General features: G+C 39.1%; 1 protein-coding gene across 1 annotated transcript in view; it reads left to right on the top strand.

The window, feature by feature from the left end:
* The window catches only part of LOC108577664 (poly(rC)-binding protein 3), a 181,617-nt gene that overhangs the window by 13,247 nt on the left and 152,018 nt on the right, over nt 1-16,352 (top strand). The gene's annotated exons all lie outside the window — the stretch shown is intronic.

The following is a 16,352-nucleotide window of genomic DNA, read 5'->3' as shown; positions in this document are numbered from 1 at the left end:
TCCAACATTAAAAAAACAAATATAAAATTGTATTCAGCTGTAATCTTTTTTTCGTAAACGAAGAAAAAATTAGGTTACAGAGGGTTAACTATGCAGATAGAACTCTCCAGATACGATTGATAAATACTTTTCCAAAGGGAACAATTTCGCCGAAACCTTTGAAAAATTTCCCAATTTATTCGAAACAACACCGATCTAAATCGGACCGACTTTTCGACTTACGCGAACAATACTCCCCGGCAAACGCTGTTCCCTTTCCGCTTGTTCTCTAAACACCCTATGCATTCATTCTTCTCTGTCAATGCGTATGGAACGAACAATCCAAACAAAACTATACGCTTCTCTATTGAAGAATATCGAGAAGTGTGTGCGCGTATGCCTAAAATTTGTCGATTCGCTCTGCTCGATTCCTCGATCCACGGGCCACGCACGGGTGTATTCGAATCGAAGGCATCAGTTTTTTGTGAACGACGGCCCAACTAGATAGTCGGCTCTCGCGGAGCGATCGTAATTGAATTTTTTCACCGGTTCTGACTTTGCTCGGATTTACCCGTAAGCCAGTTATTGGGACGTCATTAGAAAAGCCGTGTCTGCGATTTATAATCGTTTCTGTGTAATATGGACGTTGTATCGTCGATACGCGAGATAATGCGTGACAATAGTCTGTATTTTGCAGTCTCGTTCGAATTCAGGTTTAAAAAGAAAAGTGAACGGAAATTTGTCTTCTTATGAACGAAGAAAATTCGGAGTTCAAATGTGAGCGTAGCAAAGGCTACTTTAAGTATCTTCTATAGGTGTGGTGGTGTGAGAAAAATTTGATATGCAGTGTAGGCTTTAAAGAAATTTGAAAATTTCTGGGATACTTATTGAAGTCTCTACTAAATTATGCAATTGTTCGTTAAGTCAGATGTTTCAAACTTTTTTCAAAAATGAGAATTCTTCTGGGAGAAATACGAGAGTGAAATTTGGCTTAGGTCATCGATGAAACACATTTCTTGAATTTAATGATTTTTTGCAACTGATGAAAATTTAAAAAAAAATCCCTTGGGATACCATATTCTCCATATTAGTGCCCTAAGGTTGAATAACCAAAGAAAAAATAATCTTCCCCAAGTACCATAGAGAAAAATAGAAAAAATTAAATCTCACCAATATTTTTGCTCAAAATTGCAATTTTTCAACTGAAAACAAAGGATAATCCCTTGGGCCACAGTATATCTCATATTACTCTCCTAAGATTAAATAATCTTCCCCAATTACCAGAGAGAAAAATAGAAAAATGAAATGGTCTCATCGATGCTTCCATCAAAAATTGCAAACGAAGAAATAAAAGGGAAGAACGTGACGTAAGGAAGAGGAAGTTACACTCAAAGAGGCAGCCTTAGTTGAGGTCAGAAAACGTAGAAATTTATTCATCAGAGGGGCAGAGCAGGCGAATCCCATCGTGGAAGTGGCTAAAAAGCATGAAATTACCGGTGCTCGAATCTCATTGAGAGGACAGCTCGTAAACCGGCAGATTCCAGCGGTTAGATCGCAGTCAAAGACGGAGGGTGGCTTTACTAAGAGGTCGATAAGGGCGGCAGGATGATATAATAGCCTGCTCAGGATCCACTTGTGGTCAGTAATCGGATTGACGGGATTGACAGGCCACGATATGATGATCGACGTATGCTCTTCATGGTGAATTTATTTTCACGAAAGAAACCTTCTGCCTCGTTACTTCCTTCGTTCCTTTTTTTTCACTTTTAACCCCATTTTTGTTCCTCTCCCTTTTTGTTCTTCGCGTGATCCAGAAGCTGCTTGTATTTTCTTTCATTTCTTTTTTCAATTTTAACTCCATTTTTGTTTCTCTTTTCTTCAATTTTAACCCCATTTTTCTTTCTCTTTTTTTCAATTTTAACCCCATTTTTATTTCTCTCTTTTTCTCAGTTTTAACCCCATTTTTGTTTCTCCTCTTTTCTTCGCGTAATTGAGAAGCTGCTTGAGTTTCCTTCCATTTCCTTTTTTTAATTTTAACCCCATTTTGGTTTCACTTTTTTTCAATGTTAACCCCATTTTTGTTTCTCCTTTCTTCGCGTAATCGAGAAGCTGCTTGAGTTTTCTTTCCTTTTTTTTCACTTTTAACCCCATTTTTGTTTCTCTCTTTTTTTCTTCGCGTAATCGAGAAGCTGCTTGAGTTTCCTTCCACTTCCTTTTTTTAATTTTAACCCCATTTTGGTTTCACTTTTTTTCAATGTTAACCCCACTTTTGTTTCTCCTTTCTTCGCGTAATCGAGAAGCTGCTTGAGTTTCCTTCCATTTCCTTTTTTCAGTTTTAACCCCCTTTTGGTTTCTCTTTTTTTCAATTTTAACCCCATTTTTGTTTCTCCTTTCTTCGCGTAATCGAGAAGCTGCTTGAGTTTTCTTTCCTCTTTTTTCACTTTTAACCCCATTTTTGTTTCTCTCTTTTTTTCTTCGCGTGATCAAGAAGCTGCTTGAGTGTTCTTCCTTTTTTATTTCAGTTTTAACCCCATTTTCGTCTGTTTCTTTTTCTTCGCGTGATCGAGAAGCTACTTATGTTTTCTTTCCTTTCTCTCTTCGTTTTCTTCCCTTTTTTCCTCAATTTTAACCCCATTTTCGTTTCTCCGTTTTTATTTTTTCTTCGCGTAATCGAGAAGCTGGTTGTGTCCGTGAATTAATCCGTGCACTCTTTCGCCTTTGCCGCGATCCTGTCGAAAGCCTGGGTGGATTCACGGGGGGATTTATGGGTTGATTTCAAAGGCAGCCATACAACAATCCGTATATTTTAGCCGTTTGCAGCCACGCCAACTAAACTTATTTCCTCCGGGAAATTGAGCGAGTTCAAGTAAACGTAAATCAGACGTTCCTCAACGCTGGCTGGCCTGTGCCTGCCCCGATAGCCCGCCGCCGCAGTTTCTTTGCTTCTCTGCCTTTTTCGTGTTTTTCTCGGGGATTGTTTCTGCCTCCTTTGCTGCTCTTTTGCTACGTCGAAACTTGTAAGGCTGTTCCTATCGATCAGAAGAATGTCTTTCGTGTAAACAACCGTTTACTTTTTCACCTTGCTTTCTCGCACCTGTTTGGTTGCCTGTTTTTATTTATATTCTACTGTGATGTGTCGGAGTTTCGATGCTGGGGGAGTGGATTGAAACGTGTTTCGTGCAACGATGCAATTCTTTCAGGGTAATTGATAGTTTCTTTTGCTCTTCGATGTGCCGAATTAATGATATTGATATCGGTAATTGGAAGTTTGTTTTCCTTTGGAAACGATGATACGAGAAGACGATTCTAGCTAATTTGCGTTCACAATTCCAGCAAATCTCACGTTACGTGCAATCTCACTTTCTCAATAAACACTATTTTTCTCATGCTAAATGTAAAAAATCAAAATAATACTATCCTCAACATTTTTTAAAAATCAAAATAATAGTGTGCTTAACATTTTTTAAAAGATTATTCAGCGATAAATATTTCCAATGAAATTATACTCAAATCACAAAGATGACTTTAATCTTTAAAAAAAAAAAAAAAGGATTCTACGTACAATGTTTTATATATCTATACATATGCACAAAACTATGTCACCTAAATAATAATCGATTTGAAATTTCCGCCTTGTGCTAAATAATTTCATAAAATTAGTCGCGGGACAGCGTAGAGTTACGGCCGAGTTACACGGTCCATGTCGCATCGACGCCATAATAAATTGTCGAAAATGATGGTCGGCTTTATTGGATCAACGGTGCCTGCACTCTGACAGATAACAACCGGCTGTATGCCTGCAACTCCGTATGCAGCCATAGAGCCGCGTTAATTGTTCATTAATATCGCGATACGCATGAGTGAGTATTTGTCATCGGGATTACCAACTGTTCTTGCTGAAACCCACGTTAGTATGTTCATCGCTTCCTTTCATTCGATTTAGTATACGTCTGTTATATGTACACATATCTTCCCGTTTCACTGTTTCTTCTCTTCTTCTTTCTTCCTTTCTTTTATCGTTTCTTAATTGACACGTTACATTCGTGTCTCATTTTCATATGTTACATCTCCGCGAGAAAACTGTCGCAGATTTTTGAGCAAGTTATTCAAATGCTTCATCCTTTCGTGATAAGTGGGATGAATATGTTTCCACTTGAATAATGGAATTAAAAGTTGATCTCAATTTAATAAATAAGAAATTCTTTAAAAGAATAATTTTGTAAAGGGTTAAATCGTGGGAAAATCGAAGAAAATTGGGAAAGGTCTTTTAACCCTTTCGCTGCCCTTGGAATAAAAATTTATCTTAACTTGATATCCATTGTAGACGTGACAAATAAGTAAGAATCTTTTTAAAGAAACAGTTCAGTCACGAAAGGGTCAAATCGTGGAAAAATCGAAGAAAATTGGAAAAGTTTTGAATATTTTCTCGCGCTGTGCCCTTGACTCATTTTTTGCACACTTTCACCTTAATTTAATCCTTAATTTTTGTCCTTCGCCCTCTCTCGCCTTGATTTTATAAAAGAAATTAAAAATATTAATTTTCAAATTTTTCAAAAATTCTCAAACGCCGAAACGAAAAATTTTACAATTAAATCGCACACTTTACATCGAAGTCAGATGAGACAGAGAACCTTTTAACGAATAAAAACCGAAATACGACACGGCAAGCAAATGTCGAATACAATAAATCATAAAACATTGTAAAATGTAAACGACGCTGCACAGTGTGATACGAACGTGTCCATCTACAAACGGAGTGAATGAAATGATCGAATAAACGGAACGCAACGTTTGGAGGAGCAATTTGAAAAATGGAAGGCACCCGTGTAGCACTCGATTGCGGTGTTTCTTTACACTTGGTTAATGAAACGCGCGTACACGTGAAAAACTTTGATCATAAAATTGGATTTAAAAACGTGATACCTTGCGGTGTGATCGGTGTTTGTGAAAATTAATCGTAAAAATTCGTTCCACCTTCTGAAACGTTTTATTCAAAAAGCGTAAAATTAAAGTATTTCTCCGTTGAAATGCAGATATTGTTGTTCGAAAAATTACCAGAGCTCGATTATACGAGAAAAATAAATTAATCGATCGAATATACAGTGACTCCCTTTAATATTGGGACACTCTTTGGAACAGTATAACTTTTTTAAAATTCGGACTCGGAGTAGGGTGGGCGTGAAATTAGTTGAACGTGTCTACGTTTTTACAATAGTATATGTTATTCAAAGTCTATATCCGCTTCGAGGGTCTCGTGAAGAGTGAGAACGCGTCGCCCTGCCAATCCCTGTCCACCCCTACGCGAACAGGCCCAGGGAAAGGCCCAAAGGGGCGGAGTCACCCCCACCGAGCGCGCTGGGCCTGGCACTATCTCGCTTCACCGTCTTCGGGACGGATTTTCTCACAGACTCGAGTTTTTTTTTGAGAAGTGTAAGACTAGGAAATTACAGGGCTTAAAATAACGCCGGTGACTATGTGCGATATTGTGTGGGCCGCTGCCCTTTTTCCCGTTTTTGTACGCTTCTTCGGCCGTTAGGACCCTGCAAACCGTGGGGTGCAGCCTGCGCTCATCCTTGTCTAGGGCCCTCTGCGGCTCGGGTCCCGCGATCGTCGTCTAGGCGCGTCGCACAGCGCCTAAGATTAGCATACTAGGTGACGTGTGCAAAAAATTTGGAAAAAATTACAATTTGTGGGAATCGCGAAGAAAATTGTAAAGGTCGCTGTTTACAACTTTTTTATCTGAGCTTGTAATGAAAATTTAAAACTCACGTTTTTTAGATCTATGTCAATTATGCACACGCTGTAAATTTCACATAACTTCACTTTCTCGAACAAGTAGAAATTTCAATTACAACAATATCGTTACTTGGAAGAATAATGTTTAACCAGCCGGGATTTATGGCACGGATTCCAGGCGACGTTACTTTTGAGAAGTTTTTTCTACGATTTCCTCGATAACAATAGCCTGTTCAAGCCAGAGGGCAAGTCCGGTTTATTACTCGATGGCCACGGAAATTCTCCACTTGTGCGGGCCACATGGTGACCCGGTACTTGCCTCTGCGCGCTCAGTAACGTTTCGGCAGGATCGCCACGCGGGGCTGACGCCCCTTTTGGGACCGTCTCTCCCTCTCCGCCTACACCCCACTCTGCGGACCGCGGGGGAGTGGTCTAGGGCCTAGGAGGGCGGCTCTAGGGAGTGAAAGGCCGACGATTTGCCGATGAGGTTAACTCCCCACCTTGGCAAAATCATATATAATAAGCAAATTCACCAGGGAAAAAGACATTCTAAGATTCTCAAGTACTCGACGCTACCTTGAGCGCGTCCTCGTCCGCGATATTCGACGTTGTCAAACCACAAGTGCGGTCCAGTCTGCAATAATCGATATTTCAAAATAGAGTGCGATCACCATCGCGACATTAATCAGTTGGCACATACGTGCAATAATCACCAACGCCAACAATCACGAAGCGCGGGTAGCTGCGTTAACAAATAAAATAGCGAAAGCATGGTATTAAATTTAAGGTTTATCTAGCTGTGTAGAAAATTCCGTTCGGATATGAATAAACGGATAGTGGAGATAAACGGGCGAAGATAAATCATGACTGATCTCGCTTCATGGGGATCCAGAACTGTACAAATTCAGTTCGTAAATTAATTTGTAAACGTAGAGCTTGTGTTGTTCGCGATTCATTCAAATTCAGTCGCTTTGTACGCATATGCTTGGTGGCTGCGAGTGAGCAACAATTGTGAATTGCGACGAATAGAGAATTCTACTCCAGTTTGGTGTCCTGAACATTTTACAACGAAGTTATCGAGGTTGAAATAATCGAAAATATTGAATTTGTAAGTGAAAGTTTAATATCGGTCGTCAGGTGAAAATATAATTAGTATACATAAAATTGGACGAAGCAATTTAAGTTATGTCAGAAACACCAAATTATACTAACAAATTGAACAGAATAACATGGTAAACAATACCTCGACCAAAGTGCAAATTCATAATGGCATGTTAATTATGTATGTACTCGTTGCAGTACCTGGGAGTTAAAACCAAAATATTTCGTGTAATTTATTAGTCAGGTATGTATACGTATGAACGACCATGCGAATGGCTGGGCTTGTACGCGCACCTTTTGCCGCTGATTAATCTTAATTAAATTTAACAACGGTAACGGGAAATTTGAGGTACCACGAATCGATGTAAAATTTCTCGAAATTCTCAGATTACTCTGTCTTTATTTGTCAGAATCTGTCGACCTTTTTCAGCTAACAATGACATAACTAAATGCACCCAGCAATTAACCGTACTAACATTAAACCACGATAAAATCAAAATTAATCTAAAATTGTGAAGTAGTTAATTCAAAATTCTCTGAAAATTGTGTCTTTATTCGTCGGAACGAGTCGACCATTTTTACTCAACAATTACATAGCTGCACTAACATTAAACCACAATAAAAATTAACTTAAAATTTGAAAATAATTGACTTGAAATTCTCACAAAACTAGGTCTTTATTCGTCAGGATCAGTCAACCCTTTTTAGCCAATAATTACATAATTACATCTAGGAATTACCTATACCTACTTAGCTACGTTAACAATAAAACCGAAATTAGCCTAAAATTAAAAAAAAAGAAACTCAAAATTCTCACAAAACTGTGTTCAATTAATTATTATACACATCTACGCCACCATTAAACCAGCCAAAAACCAAAATTACCCCAAAATTTCCAAAGAACAATCTAAACCCATAAAAAAAAAAGAACTCTTTCCTGATTCTTCCAAATCCATCCCTCAAATTTTCCTCCACCAATTACCATTTCGCCCATAAATCCCCAACATCCCCCGTTCACCCCTGAAAAACTAAACGCCCCGATATACCAATGACCGCTCAAGACCAATAACACGTCGCGTGCATCATCCCCCCGGAAAAGAGAGTGGCCATCGCGACAAGCCTAAAAAACGACGAAAAAAGCAAAAAAGAAAAAAAAACACGTTCGCTCTACATCTCCATCTGTCGAATCCGCGTGCATTTAATTTCTTTTGTCCCCCGGTGAAACCTCGGCCCTCTGCACGATACTCGATAGTGGCGGTAATTAAAGTTCCGGATTCAAGACCATTCATATTTGTCATCGTTCGCGAAGGGTCGGTGCTGCTCGTGGCAGAGCAGCTGGAGGATGGAAAAACTCGCAGAGAGAGAAAGAGAGATAGATAGATAGAGGCTTTTCCATCGGATTTCAATTTTCGCGTGGTCGCCACATCAAGAGCATCCGCGAATTAGTACGGGGCCACGGACTCGCGTACGACGACGTCCGTCTGGCCGAAACGATATTATCGGGGTCTGTTGAAAATCGAAAATCGAGAAGTATCGAACGATCGAGTTTGCGGTGAGACGTCCTGTTCCGCGGCCTATCCTATTACGCGCGCGGGGGCAAACCGGGAACCGGAGCGTAGTCTAGCGTACTCTATTGATCGGCAATCCATGTGCAACGGGAGAAAGAGGGACGGGGGCAGGGAGTGACGTCGTCTGGCGGCTGGTTTAATCGACGACATCGAGCTGTCGGTGATATTTTGAAAATTGTAGAAAGAGAGAGAGTAGGGGGGATAGGGTGACTTGTGAAGCAGCTGGGTCATCGTGAATGTTCTTGGCGGTTTTAGACCCCTTTCTCGACTTGACGTGCCGAACACACGGTCAATTTTCTATTTTTTTCAGTATTTTTCGGACTGTAGAAATGAGATTCCCATTTGTTTATCATGCTAACTGAATTTTTTCTATGAAATAGAAAGGATAGCGCACAGAATTGCACTTCGAAGTCGTTCATTTTGAAAATAGGAACTCCCCGAACGAACGTCATTCTATGAGTAATTTCGTCTCGACAAATGTTTAAATAACTCCTTGAATAATGTTTCATTTTTCCTTAATAATCGTTCTTTTTCTGGTCCATAAGTGCAACAAACTACCCGAAAAATTGCGAAAGAATTCTCCGCATACCTTCCACAGAAAACACTAACAAACTTTCGTGATTCCCCCTTTAATCTTCGGATGGCGGGTGCCGGGTCACCTTTGACCCAGCTTTCAAATTTCTCTTCTTTCAACCCTTATTCGAAACAGAGTCGCGACACTCCTCTCCTTATATTATAAACACCTTTGTTATTTCAGTCGTGGTATATTTATCTAATTCTAGACGATATAACGCCTGATAAAATAGAAAAAAAGTGGTTTCGCTTACATACGAAAAAGATTTCAGCGAGGAAGTATAGTTCAGCTAAGATTTACACTACTTTCTCCCATTTCTTCTGACGGTAAATTCACATATTAAAAAACATTCCAAGGAATAAAATGAAAATTAAAAATCTCTCACCTGTGACACTTTAGCGCGAGATTACTTATTAGGTCATCCTGAAAATTCTCGCGGTTTTAAGACCGACCTGTCACAAGGATTAGGTCGCCATAGGAAACGAAACATTTTCATTCAAAATAATTTCCATAATATTCGACACACATTTTGCCGGTGTATTACAAAAGTAGCCTGATATTTGTCGTTCGAGTTGCTTTTTTAAAAGAAGTTTCCAATCAATGCAGCAAGAGTTGAAGAGAGGTTTGAGCGGATTGTTGAAGTTAGTGGAGCTTGGTTGATTTGATTCCGATTCATTTTCGGTTCATTCAGTTTTGATTAAAATTGATTCTGGTTGATTGGAATTTAGCGACTAACAGCAGGAGTGTTTGTTAAGTGAAGAGTGACGCTAGTCTGATTTCAACTGGTAACTGATTATTGACTGGGTTAGCCTCGTCGTTACTTGAACAGCTCAATTACAAATAACGATAAGCTAGGTTTCTTCCTTTTTTCATTTCTTTTTCGAAGATATATTCACATGTGGATGAGTTCAGTTATGATTTCGACATCGAGGGTAAAAATGACTTTTCGTTGCTAGCTCGAGTTGATTAAATATTGTCCCATTCAGTTCTTTGAAAGCTTTCCGCTGGGAAGAGCTGTAGTGATATCTGTCCTATTTTCAATGTATGGAACTTTGACATCAATATGGAACATTCTTTAGATTTTTACTCTTCCATTTAGGACACTGTCTCCTCAGAACTGTTACAGAAACTTTCACACTTATAACCTGCCGCCGTTGATCGAAATAATTGAAAATTGTGCAGAATTCAACTCAACTATTTCACGTTCTTAAACTTTCTCAGAAAATGAAGCAGGTTTGTCCGAATCAGGAAGAATTCACACCGAATCGCTCGTTTCATTGCCCAACTTAATTTACATCCCAACCGGAACTGCACTATCACCACTAAAGTCTCTTATCCTCAACTCCATTATTTCCACAAACTTCACCACCTAATCTTTCACTCAGAATTCTTTTCCTCGACTATCCCACAAGCACATCCTCTCAAACAAAGAAGCAATCTCGATCAAAAGCAGAACAATTCTAACTTAGTTTACACTCCAACCAGAACTACGTAACCACCGCTAAAACCTTTTCAAATCCATTATTTCCACGAATCTCACGAAAGAAAAGAACCAGGAAATACCATCCAAAAAGTGTACCAACAAATTACCCAATCAATCCTCCGGAGAATAAACCTATCGGACACAATGAAGCTGCAGTAGAGAGAGAAAGAGAGAGAGAGAGAGAGAGAGAGAGAGAGAGAGAGAGAGAGAAAGAGAAGAAATCGCCAGCTGTTGGAGGAGATTTTTCGATCAACCGAGAGTCGACCGTGAGACAGAACGGTGTTCTCATTGGAACAAGGCGCTAAAAGTGAGCGACTAATTAGCGGTGGCATCGGGAGGGCTAAGCTAGGCTGAATAGGCGGCCAGGTTTTTCGGCGGTCGGTCGGTCGGCCTGCTTACAGCGTAAATACACGGTAAACGAAGGGCCCCGTAGAGAGAGAGACCGTTTCGATTCAATTTTCACTAACTGGAGCGTGGACTAATTAACCCGACGCGAATAGCTGCTCGAGAAACAATGGCCGGCTGGCTGAAGGGGATAGTCGGTGGGCGTGCTGTCGCGGAGGGGTTGAGAGACAGGGTAAAAACAGAGGCACCACTCTGTGTACGTGTGTAGACGGTGCATGTGTGAGCGATGGGTCGATGGATGTGAGAAAGAATCACCCAAAGGAGGACAGGAGTAACAGATGGCAACGGGAGAGCATTTTTTTCGGCGTTTTCACTTGCTAATGAATCTCCAACGGAGAGAGAGAGAGAGATCACGCGTTTGCTTGCGACAAAATTTCGATGCCAAGGTGGGAACAAGGGGAAACGGATCGGCTGTGATGCAGAATGGGGTGGGTTCTGTACGTTTGCTCGAAATTGTTTCTCTTGCATGGTTTGTTTTGGTGAATTTTTCGGGCTGGTGTTATTTTATAGGGGTTGGATGAGGTCAGTTTTGAATTAGGAGATTTTCTAAGTGTGAAGTGCGCTTTATTTGCATATTTTGGGTAGATTGGGGTAGGTTCTGTAAGTTTGTTCGAAATTGTTTCTCTTGTATGCTTTCTTTTTATGAATTTTTCAGGGTAGTGTTGTTCTATAATGATTAGTTGTGGTCAATTTTGAGGTGTGAAGTGCGTCTTATTTGCATATGATACGAAAAGGGGTGAATTTTGTAAGTTTGTTCGAAATTGTTTCTCTTGTATGCTTTCTTTTTATGAATTTTTCAGGGTAGTGTTGTTCTATAATGATTAGTTGTGATCAATTTTGAAGTGTGAAGTGCGTCTTGTTTGTATATGATACGAAAAGGGGTGAATTCTGTAAGTTTGTTCGAAATTGTTTCTTTTGTATGCCTTTTTTTAACGAATTTTTTTCAGGATGGTTTGACTAAGGTTAGTTTTGGGGTAGGATTATTTTGAAGTGTGAACTAGACTTTATTTGCGTTAAATCGTGTAAGTCGTATAATAGGAAATGTCAGATTGATTCCTCGTTTAATTAATTGAAAAGTTGTTAAGTTACTGTTGAGAGATCTAAGGCTTTCTGTCACATTTATCAATCAAAATGAACGTAATTTTCTATCTGAAAGTTCATATCACACGACCTAATATAACAAAGATTCACTTCCTGCAACTTTTATTCTTCAATTTTTGGGTTTCTCTTTAAAGACTTTCGGGATGGTGTCACCGATGAGTTGGGCTGATTTTTAAGGTGGGACCTTTTTGACACGCAAACCGTGTTTCATTTGCGGTAAAGATTTACTCGATCACTTCTACTCTTTGAAGTGTCTTTTAACCCCAGCATCAAAAATGCCCAAACCATCAATCTCAAACAAAGTCAAACTTCTCAAAACACCCACAGAAAGAAGCTCGACAAAACAATCGTTCCGTACTTGGTCCCTTTAAATCACAGCAATCTTCATGTCTGGCTCTGTCAATTCCCTCGAACGATTCTCTTAAAAACAATATACTCCGCTGAAGCAAGAGAAGAACCAACGGCGACGTCGAAGGAGTGGAAGAAAAGGAGCAAATCGTGACAAGCAGGTCGAATGTTGGCGAAAACACGGTTTTTACCGAAAGCAAAGGGGATGGAAAAATGGTTTGAAAGAAGGAGAAGAAAAGCAGCAGCAGTAGAGACCCTGTTTTGGCCTGTTCACCGGGCCTGGACAAAAGGGGCAAAACGTTGAAAGGAGGCAACGGCGAATTCCAGTTCCCTTGGAGCACAGTAAACTGCACGTACCTGGACAGAGAGAGGAGTGGTGGGTTGGGGATGAAGTCGAGGCGGGATTAAACTACGAGGAAAAGTGGTCTCTAAGGTGGTGGAGGGGCAACGTGGTCGCTGGGCGAAAGCTGAAACACCTGAACGGTTCTGCGAACCCTCGGCCCCTGTCTCTTCTTCGCTTTTATCTATGTCGTTCTTGGCCCGCGGCTATGGAGTCTTCTTGGATTCGGGAGGCGTGCCTCGCGTATGGTGTGCACGAAGTCGCCCCCGCGATTCTCTAGCTTGGTCCACGTGAAAGGGGACACGTGTAGGTGGTTGTTAGCGAAGGGACTGCTGGAACGTTGGAATGTTTGAAGAAGTTCGCCTCGGTGGAGAATAGGGTGTTTCGGTATTGGTTTTCGTGTGTGTTCGGGGATAACAGAACTTATCCCCCTGTTCGACGGGAATTTAAATCGGGAACCAGAAGTGGAGGGTTACTTTTGACATTTTTGTTACTTTTTGAAAATCGTTGGGAAGAAGTTGGTTGCTGATTATGTTGGAGGTAGTAATTGAAAGATTTTGAGGATATTATTCGGAATTTAACGTGATTGAAGAATTTTTGTTTTATCGAATTAAAATTCAATTTTAAATTCTAATTTTTCAAGCTTTAATTTCTTAATATTTTAAGTTTTAAAGTTTAATTTTAAATTCTAATTTAAAAAGCGTTCTGGTTACAAATGATCAGTATTAATGATTGAAAATTTTGTTTCTATTATTGTTAACCATTATCGATAGTGAAATTCTTCTTGATTTCTGATAATCTGTATAATGAGGAAAAGTTTATTTGCTCATCGACGTGACGGAAAAATTTCTTTCATAAACGCTTGGTTTCGTGCATTTTTTATCTTCCCGTTGGATAGGAAGCATGCGTCAGAAAGGATTCAACGAACCACAAGGATCATCCTGGTTTAATGTCGTCGAAAATGCTGACCCTTGACATTTAATGCAGCATTGAAGACTCGAAGTCAATTGCACGTTTTGTAACGTGTCACGTGTAATCGAATGACAATGTTGCCATGACAATGTTCGTGTCTCCTCGCATTATTCGTCTCATTCAACGACGTGTCACTTTCTAGTGTAGTCGAGCAACAAAAAAGAAAGAAAGAGAAAAAATGGTTCTGCTGATGGGAAGTTCGTTGAACAGGCTGGTAATCGGACCACAATACCGCATTAATGTCAGGGATGAACATTTCGAGCACCCATTTGAAGTGGATGACCGGAATAATGTCCTGTTATAGATAGATCCTTTACGTTTTCGCGGAAATGAAAGTTACATTTAAAAATAGCTGGCCAAAAATATTTAGAAGGAAAAGTGTGTCCGAGAAAGCCCCTTTCTATTCGAAATTACTTTTGAAATTATTTTTTAGTTTTCGTGAGAAATGTGAAAATTATTTTTCTTGGAAAATATGAAAATTTCTTTTCTTGGAAAGTAGGAAGGTTACTTTTCTTGGAAAATACGAAAATTACTGTTCTTGGGTAATAGGAAAATTACTTTCCTTGGAAAATATGAAAATTACTGTTCTTGGAAAATATGAAAATTACTTTCCTTGGAAAATATGAAAATTACTTTCCTTGGAAAATATGAAAATTACTTTTCTTGGAAAGTAGGAAAATTAATTTTCTTTGAAAATATGAAAGTTACTGTTCTTGGAAAGTACGAAAATTATTTTCCTTGGAAAATATGAAAATTACTTTTCTTGGAAAGTAGGAAGGTTACTTTTCTTGGAAAATACGAAAATTACTGTTCTTGGGTAATAGGAAAATTACTTTTCTTGGAAAATACGAAAATTACTGTTCTTGGATAATAGGAAAATGTCTGTCCTTGGAAAATATGAAAATTACTTTCCTTGGAAAATACGAATATTACTTTTCTTGGAAAGTAGGAAAGTTACTGTTCCTGGAAAGTACGGAAATTATTTTCCTTGGAAAATATGAAAATTACTTTTCTTGGAAAGTAGGAAGATTACTTTTCTTGGAAAATATGAAAATTACTGTTCTTGAAAAATAGGAAAACCATTTTTCTTGTAAAATTCTTTTACAAAAATTAACTTCAAGGTATTTTTATTTTTTTACAGATCTTCTGTTACAATTTACGTGATTCTTCTATGCCAAAGACACGTATAAACGAAACAAACGCTTATACATACACGTGTTGACTGGTTTTATTTGCTTTTTCACGTAGGAAGGAATAACTGTATTAGAGAGAGATTTTGATTTCAGTTTATTTACAACGCTTCCAAACCAACAATCGCGATCGCACGGTCAACTGTATGTGACTAGAATAATAAAATGGTGTGGCAAAAGTGAGAACAATATTTGTATACCGAGCATGGAATTGAATGTTTATTGCTTTATATTTCATAAATATGCACACTCTTGAACTTTTATATCAATATTCCAAATATTCCCCGACAACATTCAGTGTTTGCTTATGATATCGTGCCTTTCGTGCCTTCGATTATGATTCATAATGAAACGTACACTACCGGCCAAAAGTTTGGAATCACCGAGCATTCCAATTTACACAAAAATTTCTAGAAAAAAGTCAACGACTTAGAATTTTTTATCATTCGAATCAATTGATACGAGATAAATTGGTAAATGTAGAATTGAGATAAACTTGGAATCTATAAAAAATTAGCGGCAGATTTAATATTCATGAAAAGTGAGGAGGTGATTCCAAACTTTTGGCCGGTAGTGTATGTCTAGGTTTGCAAAGTGAAATAAGAATTTCTGGATCAGACATAGCAAGCATGTTCTCCAATAAGGAGAAATATCAGAGACTTTTACAATAGATAAGCCAGTAATATGAAATGTTTTATCATTAAATTGCACAACGATGAAAAAGAGGAGAGCAATATAAATATAATATTATTAGTGTTTAACACCTAATTTTGCCAACCGAAATTATTTCACCTATTTTATTTCGGTATAAATTCACACAGAAATTTCTCATGGAAAAATACTCCTCGAATAACAATTCCCAAGTGTTTTTAATCACAAAACTGCAACGAAGCCCTGTGACACAAAGAGAACATCATACAGGGATCACCTTCAAGAATAACTAACAGTAACTACCTGCTAGAGCTGATCCCGGAAGCATGCTCTCCGGCTCATGCTAAACCTTGCAGGCATTCTCTTCACCCACCATCCAGAAGTTCGAAAGCTTTCAGACGTCTCGGCCTATGGTACAGGGGAGCCGTTGGTACACGTGTAGACGTTGTGTAGGTGTATCAATAGGCGAGAGGGAGCGTATTGAACCCCGTGCAGCCACATAACTCACCTAGCCGACTGTCTAAGCGTCGAGTCGATACTGCCAAGCAGAGATTTTCATTTCCGCCCTTGCTAACCGTTCCTCGTCATTAAAGGGCCCAGAAAAATGGACCTTTTGTCGGCCAGTCGTAAGGGAAACGGAGTTTATCAGTTTGCACGGACATCGTGACTCTTTTTTTTTTTTCCCCGGGACCAACTGGTGAATTATACTGGCTGAAAATGGGACGTCTTGAAATGTAATCGTGCTTAAATTATGAGATTTTTCGAATTTGGGTGTTGCTTCGGATTTTTGGAAGATTGTGAAGGATCGAGGAGATAGTTGTTGATGCAGAAAGCTTATTTTGAGGAAATGGTTAGTTAAAGAAATGCTTAAACAGTACGGTTTGTTCAAATTTTATGAATGAAA

Source organism: Habropoda laboriosa, unplaced genomic scaffold (genome assembly GCF_001263275.1).
Source record: "Habropoda laboriosa isolate 0110345459 unplaced genomic scaffold, ASM126327v1 scaffold718, whole genome shotgun sequence".
Taxonomy (NCBI): domain Eukaryota; kingdom Metazoa; phylum Arthropoda; class Insecta; order Hymenoptera; family Apidae; genus Habropoda; species Habropoda laboriosa.
This window is presented reverse-complemented; position numbering and strand designations above follow the sequence as displayed.